This window comes from Cervus canadensis, chromosome 30, assembly GCF_019320065.1.
Source record: "Cervus canadensis isolate Bull #8, Minnesota chromosome 30, ASM1932006v1, whole genome shotgun sequence".
Taxonomy (NCBI): Eukaryota; Metazoa; Chordata; class Mammalia; order Artiodactyla; family Cervidae; genus Cervus; species Cervus canadensis.
In genome coordinates, this window is record NC_057415.1 from 33,891,268 (window position 1) to 33,909,120 (window position 17,853).

Below are 17,853 nucleotides of genomic sequence, written 5' to 3' on the forward strand. Positions count from 1 at the left end.
AATGCCCTGAATGAAATGACTTTGTTTTGGTCCATACACTTGAATGATCACTGCTGGGCATAGAATTCTGATTTTGAATAGCTTTTCCCCAAGAAACTGCAGATCCTTGTTGTCCTCTAGTATTTTATGTTGCTGGTGAGGTAGCTCACATTCCGTTTTAGTGCTTTATCCCTGATAACTGCTCCCCAGTAATAGCCACCTAAGTCTTAATACTGTCTTGGTATTTAGTATTTCTACCATCTCTAAGTAGCTCTAGGCTAGCTTGCCTTTGCCTGAACCATGTTTGATATCTGTCCTGTTGCTATGCTTCCTACACCTGTCTCAGCTCCTGGTGCCTTTGAAAGAACCATGAAAGATTCCCTCCTCCTTGGTTCCATACTGTGGCCATGATTGGCTTGAAATGTGCAGTCATTCTCATTGTTTGCTTTGACATAGACCCTTGTTGAGCCCAATTGAGATCAACTTCCTTATTTCCATCTGTCCTATCTCCTTTTCTGTGGCTTGATCCTTGGGTATAGCCATAAAGCTTATCCCCTTTACGCAGCCCTGAGTCTACATGTGGGCCAGATGAATATACTAACTCAGGAGGACTTGGCTTAGCCTCTAGTGGGTCTTTGGTATAGCTGCCCATGGCACTGGTACAGGGACTCAGTCTCATTATGTGGACCTAGTGTTCAGCATCTGTCTTTTGGTCACAATAGGTAGAATGAAAATTTGAATTAACATGGCCCAGACTTCTTTTAGAGTCAAGTAGATGATAGGAGTACTCAGGGTGACAAGTGTGGGTGACCCGAATTAGCAAGATACAGGGCTGTGTGATGACAACTGGCCGGTATCTTTCCTGCCATCATAGCCACCCATCATTACTGCCATTCGTCAGAAGCTGATTTCTTTTTGGTGCTCAAGACTCCTAATTTGAGAAGTGACGTCAGAATCAGATGCTAAGGGAAGAGGATGGTTTTGGAAAGATGGTGAGATTTTTCAGATACATGCATTATTAGATATGTTGATTTTAAAGTACAAACCATGTGGCTTTAGAAGCTTTGTCCTGGATTACATGAAATATAAGCCGTTTGTAAGTCTGGTCTCGGGCCTGGAATTTCCTTATCCTGTTTTACACTTTCGGAAGTCCTAGGGAAGGTAGTTTAGAATTTTTTAGTGGAATGTTTTTCTAAAAATGATTAACAGTGAACCTTTGTGCAAAATCATCCTGGAAGGTGTGTGTGTGAACACACGCTCTAATGTCATTTTAGTACAGGTTGTCAGTCTAGACCTCTATGAAACTGGCCCAGTATTAGCAGGCACTGCCGAGTCAGCTATTGGGGGAGGTGTCAGGGTGCTATGTGGAGAGAGGAAGGGGCTTTGGCTGGCTGAAGAGTGTGCTCTGAGGTGCCATAATTAGTGAGCAGATGGGGTCAGTGAATCTGCAAACTAGCAGAGGTGAGGTCAGGGGTTAGGGCTAGTTTGGATGAGATGTGTAGTACTGTAAAAATAATAGTGACCACTTATTGAGGATGGACTGTGTGACTTGAGTGCTGAATATATAGCAAAACTGGAGAGGTGATTGACTGGAGTGGGCAGTGGCAGTCATGCAGAGAAGTTTCTGAAAGTCTTGTTTTTTTTCTTTTTTGCTGGACATGATGTCAGTCTTTTACATGTGTTATCTTACTACAGCCATAAAACCAAGGTAACCATTACTATTATTTTCATCTTTAAAATGTGAAAATTGAGTCTCAGAGGTTAAGTGAATTGTTGAAAGTTAAACAGCTAGCAGTTGCTGGAGCCAGGATTTGAAACATACCTGTCTGATGCCAAAACTTGTGCGGTGTATTGATCCACTGTGTACAGCAGATGAGATAAGACCTATGGGGTAATGTGTATCTTAAACTCTTTTCTTGAATTCTGAAAAAAAAAAAAAGAAGGCTCTAAGTTTGTCCTACTCTGTCTTAACAGACAGACTTCACAGGAACTTTGTCATGAGTGGAAATTTGCAAGTAGCTCTTACATTTAAGATTTGTGGTTGGCATAAGGGCTGGTAGGTTCAGTATCCATCCAACAGTCCATCTGAGTGAGTTGCTATATTGTTACAGTCAAACCCACATCACACATATGATGCCATTTCCGGAGAGTTGGCTTCTTTCAAAGGCAGGTTGTTCAGTCAGACTGGAAAGGTTTAAGTGTGGGTATTTTATCAGAACCACAGAAAATTCAGTGTATATGACCTAAGCATGGTTGATAAAGTTGTTATTAGCATTTCTTTTTTTTTTTTTTTTAGCATTTCTCTCTATATAAAAGAACATGCTAAATCATTAGGTCCCATTTAGTGAGAGGAGTGTATCGGGATGGGGAATACGTGTAACTCTATGGCTGATTCATATCAATGTATGACAAAACCCACTGAAATGTTGTGAAGTAATTAGCCTCCAACTAATAAAAAAAATTAAAAAAAAAAAAAAAACATGCTAAATCAAAACCCAAAATGGAAATGTGATAAAGTTGGCTCTGATTCAAATGGCTCCACTTTTATTCTTGGACCTGTGGGTGGGTAGGCATTGCTTATGTGGAGAGTTGTGTTCTTAGAAGTCACTGCATGTATCAAATGTTCCAAATGGGCAACCCCCTACCCCCAACCATAGGTTAAAGCCGGATTTTTGAGTAAGATTTCATAACTGAGGGAGCACCAAGGTTTGTAGTTGAATAATAAACACAATTGTAGATCACATTGCTGAGATTTTGAGCTATTCTTACCTTGGGGCCTTCGTCAAACCCCACCCCCCGCCCCACACACACAAGACTTTTGCTGCCCTTGTTCTGTCCAGCAAACTGATTTACCATTTCTAATTTGAACTTCTAAAGAATGGAATTTGTGGTTTTTTGGTGTTTCTCTCCACCCCATCTTATTTCTCTTATTGATTTCAGCTGTTTTTTTCCAGTATTTTTTAATTAAAAATTTAAATTTCTTTTTAATTGGAAGATAATTGCTTTAAAAGTTGTGTTGGTTTCTGCTTTACAACATTGTGAATCAGCTATGAGTATACATGTATCACCTCCCTCTTGAGCCTCCCTCCCACCCCCCACCTTTTTTCAGTATTGATCCATCATTTCCCATCTATATTCCCATGTATGCAAAGCCAACAAGATGTAATGGTGGCACCAATGTTAGTGCCAAGGGATTAACATCTCTGAAAGGGGGAATTGTGTGTGTGTGTTGGGGCGGGTGGATTTGAGAACAATCTAATAACAATGCTGTTGAAATAGGATGTGGATGGATCCAACTAAGGATATGTGAAATCTCAAAACCAGAGCATGGGTAGTGGTCCTGCACATGGACTGCAGGCATTAGCCTTTTTTTCATATGTTTAGAACCACTTACAAATTCTTGGCTTTGGTGAGCCCCACAGTTGACGGGGATTCAGTTTAGTAACTAGCCACAATTTTGTGCCACACCTTGGAATATGAGGGGAGAATGTAACTGAGAAGTCTGCCTTTTGGGGGTGGGTAACATAAAATTTACTGTCTTAACCCTTTTTAAGTGTGCAGTTCAGTGGCATGAAGTACATTCACACAGTTGTGCTATCATCACTACCATCTGTTCCCAGAGAGCTCTTTTATGGTGCTCTGAGACGCTTTCCTTCATAAAGATGTTGAGTGGTGTTGTCTAGAACTTGCTGCGATGATGGAAATGTTCTAGAAATGTTCTCTTTCTAGAGAGATATGATCGCCATTAGTCTCATGTGGCTGTTGAGCGTTTTGCATGTGGCTAGTAAGGAACCATAATTTTAGTTGTGTTTCATTAAGTTTTACTTTAAGTAGCCACTGCAGAAGAGCATTAGTACCCCAGTACCCTAAGGTGCTGCACTGACGCCTTAGGGGCCCTGCTGGATGGGGCTTCGGTGCCTCCGAAGGACTCGCTGCTTTCTCTATGGTAAATCAGGACTGCATTTTCTCGTAGAAGTAATGATAAAATTTTTAATTGGCTGTTTCAGGTAGAAGTATTAGTTGTGTATTTCTGGTCAGCGCAGGGGGCTAAATGAATTTCTTGGGGTGACCTGAGAACCTGATTATGATGGCGTTGTCTTTATGACAGACCCTTGACTGCAGCCTGTAGCAGGTGGCTCACCCGCTGTGGACTCCGTCTTCGTGAAGAGCCTCGCCGTGCGTTGGCGTTTCCCCAGGCTCCCTCCGCAGAGGGTCGCAGCACAGTGTATGTGAGGCATCTAACACATTCTGACTCTTAACTGGTGTGTCAGAGATAACTCCATCACTAAAGGTATTTGGACAGGTGTTCTGTATACTGAATAAGCAAGAGAACATTGCGCTGTGCTGGCTGTGAGTTGACTGTGACATTTCCTTTTCTCCGTTATTCTGATTTCCCATTACTCGCCCATTGCCCATCCTCTAGGACCATAAACCCTAGAAGTACATTCTCTCCTGGAATCCACAGCAGTTGACCTCTCTATAAACATACAAATCTTGAGAAAATGAGCATTTCCTGTGGTTTCCATCTATTCATAATGGTTTGTTCTCAGTAAGGTGAAGTAGGCTGATTCTGGGGACCACTGGTGGTCTGTTTGTTGCCTGAATTATTTGGCTGTTCCTAATGATGCCATTACTCCTGCTTTATCGGTCTTTATTGCTGCACTTATTCATATATAAAAGTAATTTTGCCCAGTACTTGTTACATGAAGGGAAATTTATTATGTATCTCTCTTGTATGTAATTTTCTAGTCCTCATAGGGTCCCACAATTGTACTTCCTCTGGGTGAGAGAACCCACATTGTGCCCTTGATTATTGTTTCTGTTTTGCAGACTTATTGCTTAGTCAAAATAGGAACAAACATACCCTTAACTTACTGAATCTGAGTGAGCACAAAGAGAAGGAATAAAACAAAGGGATTCAGGCCCTATTATTAAGGGCCTTGGGAGTGGGAGAAGTTGGAAAACTCCCTTTACGTTTTTTATTTGACTTATCCCTGTGAATTAATCCCCTCAGTGTCATCCTCATCTTTGACTGTCAGGAGTCTTGAAGTCCATTTTTATTTAAGTTGTTCTTTGGAGTTCAGTGAAAGTAACTCCCTTTGTACATTTCTGGGAAGTGCTAAACTGATTGAAGTTACTGGTTCTAAGAGCTTGGGAGGTGTTTGTGATGAAGTCATTCAGGCACTGACAAGTTCATGTATCCACCTTCTCATCTCAGCTTTTAAATAGAAAGTATTTTCTGGGCATTAAGACACTTCCCTGTTTCATTTTCTTTACATTCAGTGTTCTCTTTGCCTGGAATTTTTCCCTCACTCAGCTTCACGACTTGCTCCTTCATATTTCTCAGTTCTCAGCTTGAGTCAGGTTTTCAGAATTACCTTCCCGAACCATCGTAATTAAGTCTCCTCAATAATTCTCTGTCATATAGCTGTGCTTAGTTGCTCAGTCATGTCCGACTCTTTGCAACCACATGGACTGTAGCCCGCCAGGCTCCTCTGTCCATGGGATTCTCCAGGCGAGAATGCTGGAGTGCGTTGCCATCCCCTCCTCCAGGGGGTCTTCCCAATCAGGGATTGAACCCAGGTCTCTCACCTTGCAGGCAGATTCTTTACCATCTGAGCCACCAAGGAAGACCAAGAATACTGGAGTGGGTAGCCTATCCCTTCTCCAGTGGATCTTCCCAACTCAGGAATTGTATTGGGGTCTCCTGCATTGCAGGCAGATTCGTTATACCACCTGAGCTACCAGGGAAGCCCATATCATATAGCACCTTGTTTAAATTCTTTTCCAGCATTTACCACACCTGTGATTATTTCACATGCCTGTATTTTATCTTAAGCTTCTTCTCTGATTGACCTTCAGGTTTATATATCAACATACCTGTTAGACATTCATGCATTTATTTATTCTTGAATATTTATTGAATGTCTACTGAGTACCAGATGCTAAGAGGACAAACACTCCTGGCCTCTGACATAATGTGTGAAGCTAGGTACTTGCTAACATTAGTTTGTAACTGAAATCAGTACTTGCTGCACTTCGGTAGTCATTCACAGACATGCACAGAGCAGCAAAAAATTAGAATGGATGCACACATTCCCAGCTGAAGCTGAACAGGGCAACGTTTGACCTTTTTATTTCAGTTATCATACTATAAACAAATCTCTTTTTTATGGTCTATTTGGTTCCATGTGCTTTTTGCATATTTGTGCTTTTGTTGGTCTCTCCACTATTTATGGCCCCAAAGCATACCAGAGTGCCATGTAGTGTTCCTACGCACAAGAAGCTGTGATGTCTCTTACAGAGAATATACTTGTTAGATAAACCTAGCCAGCATATTAAAAAGCAGAGACATCACTTTGCCGACAAAGGTCCATCTAGTCAAGGCTATGGTTTTTCCATTAGTCATGTACACATGTGAGAGTTGGACCCTAAAGAAGGCTGAGCACCGAAGAATGATGCTTTTGAACTGTGGTGTTGGAGAAGACTCTTGAGAGTCCCTTGGACTGCAAGGAGATCAAACCAGTCCATCCTAAAGGAAATCAACCCTGAATATTCATTGGAAGGACTGATGCTAAAGCTGAAACTCCAGTACTTTGGCCACCTGATGGGAAGAACTGACTCACTGGAAAAGACCCTGATGCTGGGAAAGATTGAAGGTAGGAGGAGAAGGGGACGACAGAGGATGAGATGGTTGGATGACATCACCGACTCAATGGACATGAGTTTGAAGAAACTGAGGGAGATAGAGAAGGACAGGGAAGCCTGGTGTGCTGCAGTCCATAGGGTCGCAAAGAGTTGGACATAACTTAGTGTGAACAGCAACAAAAGCTTTGTTCAGGCATGAGTTATAGCACTGTTGGCCATGAATTCAGTGTTCATGAATCAGTACTGTACGTGTATTGAATAGGCATCATTAAACAGAAACACAGATAAAACAAAATCATGTGTTGTTCAGTTGGTGAAAAGTTTTTGACGAGAGGTTCACAGGAACCTAACCCTTTATTTCCTTTGGGAGTTCAGTATTCACTAATTCAGTGCAGTGACTTTACAGAACATAACCACTGCAGATAACAAGAATCAGCTGTACTTGCAAATTATTTCAAGTGCAAAAAAGGAAACAGAATACTGTGATGGAGAGTAATTGATAAGAAAGAGACCTTCTTTTTGGTTTGTACCTTTTCAGAGGTAAAATTTAAGTGGAGATCCATGGAACAAATAGACAATATTTCAGGCAGAAGTAATGGCTCTAAAATGGAAGGAGCTTAATGTATTTAAGGAAATGAGAGAAAAGCACTGTAGCTGGAGGAGGGTAGCACATGATGAAGTCGGAAAAGAAAGCAAGAATTTGATTATGTTACCTTTTGGAGACCACACTGAGAAATTTAGTTTCGGAATATCTAATGTGAAGGTATTAGCAGGTTTTAATTGCAGGGGTGAGATGATCTGCTTTATGGTTTGTTTGTTTTTTTTTTAATAAAATTCACAAGATTTGCAGGTGAGGTTTTTTCCAAACATAATTTTATTTATGTATTTAGCTATTTTTGGCTGCACTGGGTCTTTGTTGCTGTGCATGGAGTTTCTCTAGTTGCGGAGAGCAGGGGCTGCTCTTCATCTCAGTGCCCAGGTTCCCATTGTGGTGGCTTCTCTTGTTGCAGAGCACAGGCTGTAGGGTGCGTGGGTTCAGTAGTTGTGGCACATGGGCTTGATTGCTCCATGGCATGTAGGATCGTCCCGGGCCAGCCAGGGATGGAATCAGTGTCTGCTGCATTGCAGGGCATACTCACAACCCCTGGACCACCAGGAAAGCCCTGCTTTAAAAAGATAACTATATCTGCTCTGGGGGGAATGGATTGAAGATGGCAAGGGGTAAAATGGAGAAATAAGTTAAGAGGCATCACCATCCATATTCAATAATTGTCAAACCTGCCTATTTTACCGCCTAAGTAGTTCTTAACTCTGTCCTCTCCCCTCTGTTTCAATTCACCGTCTTTGTCTGATCTGCTCCCACAACTTCACAACTGATAGCACTCTGCCTGAACCCTGTCCCACCCATCTTTCTATGCCATTATCTTCCTTAAAACCCTCTGCTGATTCCCTAGACCCCTTGACTGACTGGTCCTCTTTGCCTTTCAAGCACCAGCCATCACTATGCTTTGTACCCCATAGACAGAACTTGTTTGGACCTACTTGACTTTCTTTGTTTATGAATCCTTCTCCACCTACCATCTCATGCAGAGTTAGATGCACTTGGTATGTGCTCCCATGGTACTCAAAGCAAGACCCTGATGCTTAATCATTTTCTATCTTTGTCATCTATGAATGGCCAGGTACTTAACTTTCTTTTTCAGTATTAGACTGTGAATTTTGTATATTGTGATTTTGAATCCCCAACATCCATCACAGAGTTTAGATTATAGTAAAGATGAAATGTTTGTTGCGTGGATCTGTTAATGTTTTATAATTTCTTGGCTGGTGTTAGGTGATAGCTTATATTGTATTCTTTTTGTGGATGAAATTATAGAAATAAAACCAGTGTCACATAATGTAAATGTTCATTTATTCATTCCAAAAATGTTTATTAGAGTCTCTGGAGAACAGTGCAATATGAGTAGTAAAAAAACAAATTCCTTGCTATCTTGGAACTTAGATGTGTGTATAATCTATCTATCCCCGTATATCCATTTTGATCTCTCTGTCTCTGTCTCTCTATACACACACACACACACACACACACACACACACACACACACACACAGTTGACCCTTCTACAACACGTGTTTGAACCTCACGGGTCCACTTATACTCAGATATTTTTCAGTAGTAAACACTATACTACTACATGGCCTGCAATTGGTTGGATCTGTGGACATGGAGGAAGGACAGATACGGAGGGGACTGGCTATAAATTATATCTGGATTACCTCCCATGTTGTTCAAGTGTCATCTGTGTATTTGTGTGTGTGTGTATATGTACATGTATGTATGCACATGTATCTGTATATATACATGCCCTTTTAATTCTGAATAGTTTTTTATTCACAGAAAAGCACTGAAGATAGTACAGGGAGTTCTCACATACCCCATATCCAGTTTCCCCTATTATTAACATCATACATTAGCAGCATACGTTTGTTACAGTTAATTAACCAATACTGATACATTACCATGAACTAAAGTTCATTCTTTATTCCGAATCCTTAGTTTTTTCCTAATTTCCTTTTTCTGTCCACGATCCTATTCATGACCTCATTACATTTGGCATCATACCTGTTTTGGCTTCTCTGAGCTGTGGCAGTTTTTCAGAGTCTTTGTTTTTGATGACCTTGACAGTTTTCAGGAGTGATGGTGCATTCTGTAGAGTTGAGAATGCCCCTCAGTTTGAGTCTGTCTGATATTTTTTTCATGATTAGATGGGAATTATGGGTTCTTGGGTGGAGAAGGCAATGGCGACCCACCCCAGTACTCTTGCCTGGAGAATCCCATGGACGGAGGAGTCTGGTAGGCTGCAGTCCATGGGGTCTCAAAGAGTCAGACACGACTGAGTGATTTCACTTTCGCTTTTCACTTTCATGCGTTGGATAAGGAAATGACAACCCACTCCAGTGTTCTTGCCTGGAGAATCCCAGGGACGGGAGAGCCTGATGGGCTGCTGTCTGTGGGGTCGCACAGAGTTGGACACAACTGAAGCGACTTAGCAGCAGCAGCAGCATGGGTTCTTGGGGGAGAAGACTACAGTGGTAAAGTGCCATTTTCACCACATCATATTATGGTACATGCTATCAACATGCATTATCACTGTTGAGGCCTTGACTCAGATATCACTTGGCTGAGGTAGTGTTTATCAGGTTTTTATAGACTAAAGCACTCCCCTCTTCCCTGGCCACCATTCTGTACTTTTTGGAAGGAAGTCACTATGTGGATCCCACATTTAAGGGGTGGGGAATGATGGTCCATCTTCTTGAAGAAAGCTGCATTTACATAAGTTTTTCTGAATTCTTCTATACAGTAGACTTGTCTCTACTCTCCCATTTATTGGCAATCATTTATTTATATCACTATGGACTGATGGATATCTATTTTATGACTTTGGTTTATAATCCAATTCTGCTTTATTTTATTGCTCAAATTGTTCTACTTTGGGCCATTTGGAGCTCTTTGAATTGGCTTTGTGTTCCTTTGGCATATTCCTATAGGTTTGTGCTTTGAGCATTTTCTTATTTTCTGGTAATATAAGGGTGCTTGAGTATCCTTTTTATTGAAAATTTAATTTCCCTTCAGTGATTTCATATAGAGTTTGAAAATAATTTGATGTGCTTATAGGGCTTCCCTGATGGCTCAGATAGTAAAGGATCTGCCTGCAATGCAGGAGACCCAGGTTTGATCCCTGAGTTGGAAAGATCCCCTGGAGAAGGAAATGGCAACCCACTCCAGTATTCTTGCCAAGATAATCCACAGCCAGAGGAGCCTGGTGGGCTGCAGTCCCTGGGGTTGCAAAGAGTTGGGCACTACTGAGCACCTGCTGAGTTTAAGACTGTCATTAGGGAGGTGAAACGCCTTTCAGTGTTGACTGGCTTTGTTTCTGTGGTGATTTCTGTAGCTGCTTCTCATGTGCTTAGTTGCGTCAGTCGTGTCTGATTCTTTGCGACCCCACGTACTGTAGCCCGCCAGGTTCTTCTGGCCATGAGGATTCTCCAGGCAAGAATACTGGAGTGGGTTACCATGCCCCTTCTCCAGGGGATCTTCCCAACCCAGAGACCGAACCCAGGTCTCCCTCATTGCAGGCAGATTCTTTACCACTTGAGCCACCAGGGAAGCCTAGCTACTTCTCATAGATAAATATATATATGAATATGAGTTTTCTCAGAATATATTATGTTTGTGATCAGTTTTATACTTTGAGTTTGTTCAGATGTAATTTTTGCTTTGCAACTCATAGAATTTTTACATTTCTCTGGCCTTTAGAGAAGTTTATGGTTGCCAGTAGCTGAGCAGATATCATTATGCTGGAAGTGTTTCAGTGATTATGTATGCTGAGTGGTAAGATTGCTTAGTCTAAAAAAGGACTCCATAATATTTGGCTTTTGGTTATAATTACCAGTCGTGCTTGCCAGAAATTAAGTTTAGCTTTTAGAAGCCTGGAATTCTTCATATGTTTATCTCTAACTAAATATTTCAGAGACTGTTATGAAACTGTCAGTAATTCCATTATGTATTATATGTTCAGCTTATTCTTGAGTTACAACTGATGGAATAACGAATGACATGTGATTATACAACACCATGGGAAATGCTTAAGATAACGGCATGTAAACAGTAATATTTAGTTTGATTACAACTTTTGTTTAAAACGAAATCTGACTGACCCTAAGCACAAATAAAAGACGAGAAGGTAAAAACTGAAATTGTTAATAGTGAATGCCTATTCTGTCACTTTTTCTGTAGCATGACACAGCTTTCCTGTTATTTTCCAATTTAAAAAAAATTGGCATGTCTTGTTTAATGAGGAAATGAGGGCATTTTTTGAATTTTGGGAAAAGGATTTCTATTAGTTGAGAATTTGTTTGCTCCGTTCTGAATATTGAAAGTTAAATGGCCTTTAAAAAATATTCCGTAATTTGGTTGGTTTCTCCACTAATGATCTGGTGAGCCAGTTCTTATTTTTATAATAATAATACAGTTTACAAATTTAGACTATATCCTGTTTCATTTAAAATCTTTAATAGATTTTCCTTCAATTATACACACAAATGGATCAGAGGTTAACATTTGGTGTTGATGTATTGAAACCATGACTTTGGGAATGTCATCGCTCCACTGGGGCAGCGGTGGGGACGCAGGGCCCCAAAGGCCACAGAAGCCTTGGCTGCTTTGCTGCTGCTGCCACAGCTGCTAACAAGAGGGGCCACATTTTGAGGGACAGCCTTACATTCCTCTCATAGGAGACTGATGGCCTCAATAGATACCTTGGGGAGCCTCTTCTGGATTAAAAATACCGGTGCTATCTGCTTTGATATTTTCTTTTTAGCTTCTGGTGATGAAGGGGAGGTGAACTGAGCCTTGTAAGTTGCAGAGTAGCTTTTGCAGATTGATGTCTCTGGGTGTCCTCAGGATAGGTCAGGTGATTGTAGTTTACAAACATGTTCCAGCCTTCAAAAAATTTGCAAGAGTAACACAAAGTTGACTTATTTCAAATCCTGAAAGATGATGCTGTGAAAGTGCTGCACTCAATATGTCAGCAAATTTGGAAAACTCAGCAGTGGCCTCAGGACTGGAAAAGGTCAGTTTTCATTCCAGTCCCTAAGAAAGGCAGTGCCAAAGAGTGCTCAGACTACCGCACAATTGGACTCATCTCACACGCTAGTAAAGTAATGCTCAAAATTCTCTCAGCCAGGCTTCAGCAATATGTGAACCGTGAACTTCCAGATGTTCAAGCTGGTTTTAGAAAAGGCAGAGGAACCAGGGATCAAATTGCCAACATCTGCTGGATCATTGAAAAAGCAAGAGAGTTCTAGAAAAACATCTACTATTGCTTTATTGACTATGCCAAAGCCTTTGACTGTGTGGATCACAATAAACTGTGGAAAATTCTGAAAGAGATGGAAATACCAGACCACCTGACCTGCCTCTTGAGAAACCTGTATGCAGGTCAGGAAGCAACAGTTAGAACTGGACATGGAACAACAGATGGATTCCAAATAGGAAAAGGAGTACGTCAAGGCTGTATATTGTCACCCTGCTTATTTAACTTATATGCAGAGAACATCATGAGAAACGCTGGGCTGGAAGAAGCACAAGCTGGCGTCAAGATTACCGGGAGAAATATCAATAACCTCAGATATGCAGATGACACCACCCTTAGAGCAGAAAGTGAAGAGCTAAAGGGCCTCTTGATGAAAGTGAAAGAGGAGAGTGAAAAAGGAAAGTGAAAGAGGAGAGTGAAAAAGTTGGCTTAAAGCTCAACATTCAGAAAACTAAAATCATGATATCCGGTCCCATCCCTTCATGGCAAATAGTTGGGGAGACAGTGGAAACAGTGGCTGACTATTTTTCTGAGCTCCAAAAATCACTGTGGATGGTGATTGCAGCCATGAAATTAAAAGACGCTTACTCCTTGGAAGTGAAGTTATGACCAACCTAGACAGCATATTAAAAAGACATCACTTTGTCAACAAAGGTCCGTCTAGTCAAGGCTATGGTTTTTCCACTGATCATGTATAGATGTGAGTGTTGGACTATAAAGAAAGCTGAGTGCCGAAGAATTGATGCTTTTGAACTGTGGTGTTGGAGAAGACTCTTGAGAGTCCCTTGGACTGCAGGGAGATCCAACCAGTCCATCCTAAAGGAGATCAGTCCTGGGTGTTCATTGGAAGGACTGATGCTGAAGCTGAAACTCCAATATTTTGGCCACCTGATGCAAAGAACTGACTCATTTGAAAAGAGCCTGATGCTGGGAAAGATTGAGGGCAGGAGGAAAAGGGGACGACAGAGGATAGATGGCTGGATGGCATCACCGACTCAATGGACATGTGTTTGGGTGGATTCTGGTAGTTGGTGATGGACAGGGAGGCCTGGCGTGCTGCGGTTCTTGGGGTCGCAAAGAGTTGGACACGATTGAGGGACTGAACTGAACTGAACACAAAGGCAGATGCATTTACAATCTTTTCTTTTTGTAAAGCCTTAAAAAAAATAGACCATACTTTTCTTTCCAACTTTATGTTTAGAGATACATTCAAAGGAACATTATTTTGGCCTTAAGCCCGAGGAAGATATCTTCTTTTCTATAAGACCCTTGTCTGCCACTAGGAAATATTTTGACATGCAAGAGAAGAAAGACTGGAGTGATTATTTTCTTGGTTGCCTCCTGGGCTGTTTTAATAGAAGATGCTGATTCATATATAAAATAGTGATGTTATTCCCACAGGTTACCATTTGATAACCTGGCACTGAAGTTAGGATTGCAACATCAAAACCGAAGTCTGCATTCTAGTAGTGCTCTGATTTCATGATGTGAGGGGCATTAGTTCCTCCCATCTGCTGGTGTCCCTGTGTGTGGTATCAGCTTGTCCTGTGTCTTGATAGGAGAATGTATCTTTTAGTAGAATGCCCATGAATTCTTCATAATGGGATTGGTCAGTACACTAAAATGAGAAAAAAACTGCAAAACTGCAGTGTTTCTTTTCTTAATAATGGCCCTTGGAGTAGCCCTTCAAAATCATTGCAGTAAAACCTAGCTAGTCCCAAAATTATTTCAAAGTTGTGAAATAACTATATATCATATAATAAAAAACTGTTGTTAACTTGTGGTCATGTTTACTTTATCCATCTTTATGTGTGTATGTATATACACATGTGTATATATGTATATGTGAAATTGTGTGCATATGCCCATGCATGCTTTCTCACTGAACCATTTGAAAGTAAGTTGCAGACATGACACATCATGGCTTTCTTTTTAAGTACAGTTTGTCTGAACAGGCCATCTGTTGCACGGCTACTACTCCCTTATCCTCCTGTCACCCTCTTCTCACATTAGAACCCCTATCTGGGTAACTCATATTGACATGCTAGCATGTAGCCTTCCATATTTATTGCATGCTCTTATAATTACACATACACATATATTCATATATGCAATTTTGCCTTGTTTTACAGAGATGAAATCATATGCACATTTTTCTGCATCTTGCTTTCCTTATATAAGCATACTTTGGGGAACACCTTTAAAGAAGTCAGTTGATACCACTGTAACTAATTTGTTTTTAATAACTTTCAGATATATTTCACATACTATGAATATGCCTGTTTAAGCTAAATTATGCAATGGTTTTTCATATATTCGTAGAATTTTGCAATCTGATCACTCTCAATCAATGAGAACATTTTTATCACCCTAAAAAGAAAGCTGGTATGTATTAGTGTTTACTTTCAGTTTCCCCTCAAACTCACTCCAGTTTGTAAGCAAACGGTAGTCTACATTCTGTCTTTGTAGGTTTGCCTATCTACCCATTTCATGTAAATATGATGTGTATGCTTCCCTGGTGGCTCAGACGATAAAGAATCTGCCTGCATTGAGGGAGACCTGGGTTCAGTCCCTGGGTTGGGAAGATCTGGAGAAGGGACTGGCTACTCACTCCAGTGTTCTGGCCTAGAGAGTTTCGTGGTCAGAGGAACCTGGCGAGCTACAGTCCATGGGGTTGCAAGGAGTCAGACACAACTGAGTGACTAACACTTTTGCTTCACTTTTAGTCCTATAAGTGACTTATTTCACTTGAGATAATGTTTTCAAGGTCCATCCATGGACCATTAAGATAATGTGTTCAAGCTCCCAATCCTGTGGCGCTCCTGCAGTCATCCCCTGCTGGCCTTCAGAGCCAAATGCTCTGGGGGCTCCTCTTTCTGGTGCCGGATCCCACACAGTCAGGGGCCTGACTGTGGGGCTCAGAACTCTCAGTCCTGCAAGAAAACCTCTGTAATATAATTATTCTCTAGTTTCTGGGTCGCCCACCGAGGGGGTATGGGGTTTGATGATATCATGACTCCACCCCTTCTACTAGTGCTGCTGGCTTTATGTCTTTAGTTGTAGAGGATTTTTTCTGGTAGATTTCAGTCTTTTCTAATAATGATGGTTGTTCTGCAGACTGTGATTTTGGTGTTCTCATGAGAAGAGGTGAGCTTAGGATCCTTCTACTCCATCTTGGCTGCTCTCCAGAATATTTTTAATCATAAAAAGACATTAACTTTCAGGTGCTAATCCTGGAGGCTGGGAAGTCCAGAATCATGGCACCGGTTGATTCACAGTCTAATGAGATCTCTCCTCCTCATTCACAGGCATCTTCTTACTGTGTCCTTGTATTGTAGAGCTAGGCTAGCACATTTTGAGCAGTTTGAATGATAATGATGATTAGACTATTAATTTCTAATTTTTGATGGCAATCTCTTATTCTAGTTTTAAGATTTTATATTTTGGGATAAATACTATTTATTGGATTAATGAAGTTTTCTTCTAACAGTAAAATTTTTAGTTAAGTAAAATAGAATAGTCAAATCAGAGAATTAAATGGAAAAACAGCTGATGAAAAACAATTCTAAAAAGTAGAACAGAAATGACTAATGAAGGCAGAGAGTAGTAATCAGCTGATAGGATTGCTAGAAGTTCTTACATTCAGGCAAAAAAAAAAAAATACTGTTAGTCCTGAATGTATGCCAAATCAATATAGAGTATTAGAATAAAAGAAGAAAAGCAGAGCGATCTAAGAAATACTGGGATAGTACTGGTGCATGCCCAAATAGGTTTCATTGGGTAAATCCTACGGCTAATGTATGCTTGGAGATAAAAGCCCTTCTAGAGGGAAGCATGCCAATTCACCAATAAAAACATATATTCTTAGCACTGTTTAAAGGAATGTTCATTTTGTCATAGGTTAAAACATTGGCTAGGTTAGTTGTCTTGAGAAATAATACTCTTCTTGAATATATACAATGACTATGATTATAGTCTTATGAATATATTCTTAACAAATCTTTTGGTATTCATTACATTTTAAACTGAACTCAAAATTTCCCATTATGGTCAAGAGTACAGGCCATGAATATGAATATATGCTGATAAAAATACAAATATCATCTTAATGAATAGTGTTGATATTCATTAAATTTTAAACCAGGTTCAAAAATGCCCCAATATGGTCAAGAACATAGCTCATGAATATGAATATAAACTTATGAAAATGTTCATGAATATATTGGTATTCATTAATTTTTAACCTGCATTAAAACATTTTCCCAGTAGGGCAAAGAAGACTATATTTGTGAATATATTCATGAGGAGGGTATATTCATGAATATAATCTTATAAAGAATATATTCACTTTTATTGAATATATTTGTTAAGAATATATTCATAAGAAAACTAAACCACTCTATAGCTCTTGCTTTTTTTTTTTTAATTAAATAGTTCTTAAAATGCTGCTTTGAAGCAAAGCAGCAAATACTAAATACTAAAGCAAATACTGAAATTTCACTGGAATCTTCAAAGAGTGAAAGTATAAATTTGGTACACTTAGTGAATTGATCTGTTTATGAACTGGCTCCTAGTGAATAGTTTTTTGGCAAATTAATTTAGAGCCCTCTCAGCATCAGATGTGCATGCATGCTCAGTTCACCCATGGCTGACTCTTTGCGACCCCATGGACTAGCCCTCCAGGTTCCTCTGTCCTTCACTATCTCCCTGAGTTTGCTCAAATTCATGTCCATGGAGTCGGTTATGCTATCTAGCCATCTCATCCTCTGCTGCCCCCTTCTCCTCCTGCCCTCAATCTTTCCCAGCATCAGGGTCTTTTCTAATGAGTCAGCTCTTTGTATCAGGTGGCCAAAGTATTGAAGCTTCAGCATCAGTCGTTCCAATGAATATTCAGAGTTGATTTCCTTTTGGATTGACTGGTTTGATCTTCTTGCAGTCCAGCGGACTCTCACGTGGAAGGGACTGTAGCAAATAGCATCTGTTTCAGCCCCCTGATTTCTTCTTCCCAGTAAGGTTCAGGCTCTTTAGCTTGGCCTTTGTAACTCTCCATGTTATTTCAATCTATTTTTCTTAACTCCTTCTGCTATGTTCCTTATCTGCTCCATTCTCAAGCAAATGAAAATATTTGCTCTTTTCTGTACATCTTGAACTTCCCACCTTCTTGCCTTTACTCAACTTTGTTTCCTCCCTAAAATTCTGACATTTTGCATATCCCAACCCTATCCATTTAGTTTAAGTTTTTGTTGAGGCCACATTATGTGCCTGGCACTGGGCTCAGAGCTGAGAGTGTAATGAATAAAATCGTGCTCAGAGTGGATTTGAAAAGCCACTTCTATTAACACTATAACAGA

At 40.4% G+C, this 17,853-nt stretch overlaps 1 protein-coding gene across 8 annotated transcripts in view; it reads left to right on the plus strand.

Annotated features, from left to right (window-relative positions):
* Positions 1 to 17,853, plus strand: part of KIAA1958 (KIAA1958 ortholog) — a 120,413-nt gene that overhangs the window by 20,239 nt on the left and 82,321 nt on the right. The window contains exon 1 of one of the 8 annotated variants that reach the window (XM_043453366.1): positions 4,038 to 4,282. The exons of the other annotated variants lie outside the window; for them this stretch is intronic. The gene's annotated coding sequence lies outside the window, so the exon portion shown is untranslated. Of the gene's footprint in view, positions 1 to 4,037; positions 4,283 to 17,853 lie in introns of those variants that run through there. 8 annotated transcript variants of the gene reach the window in all.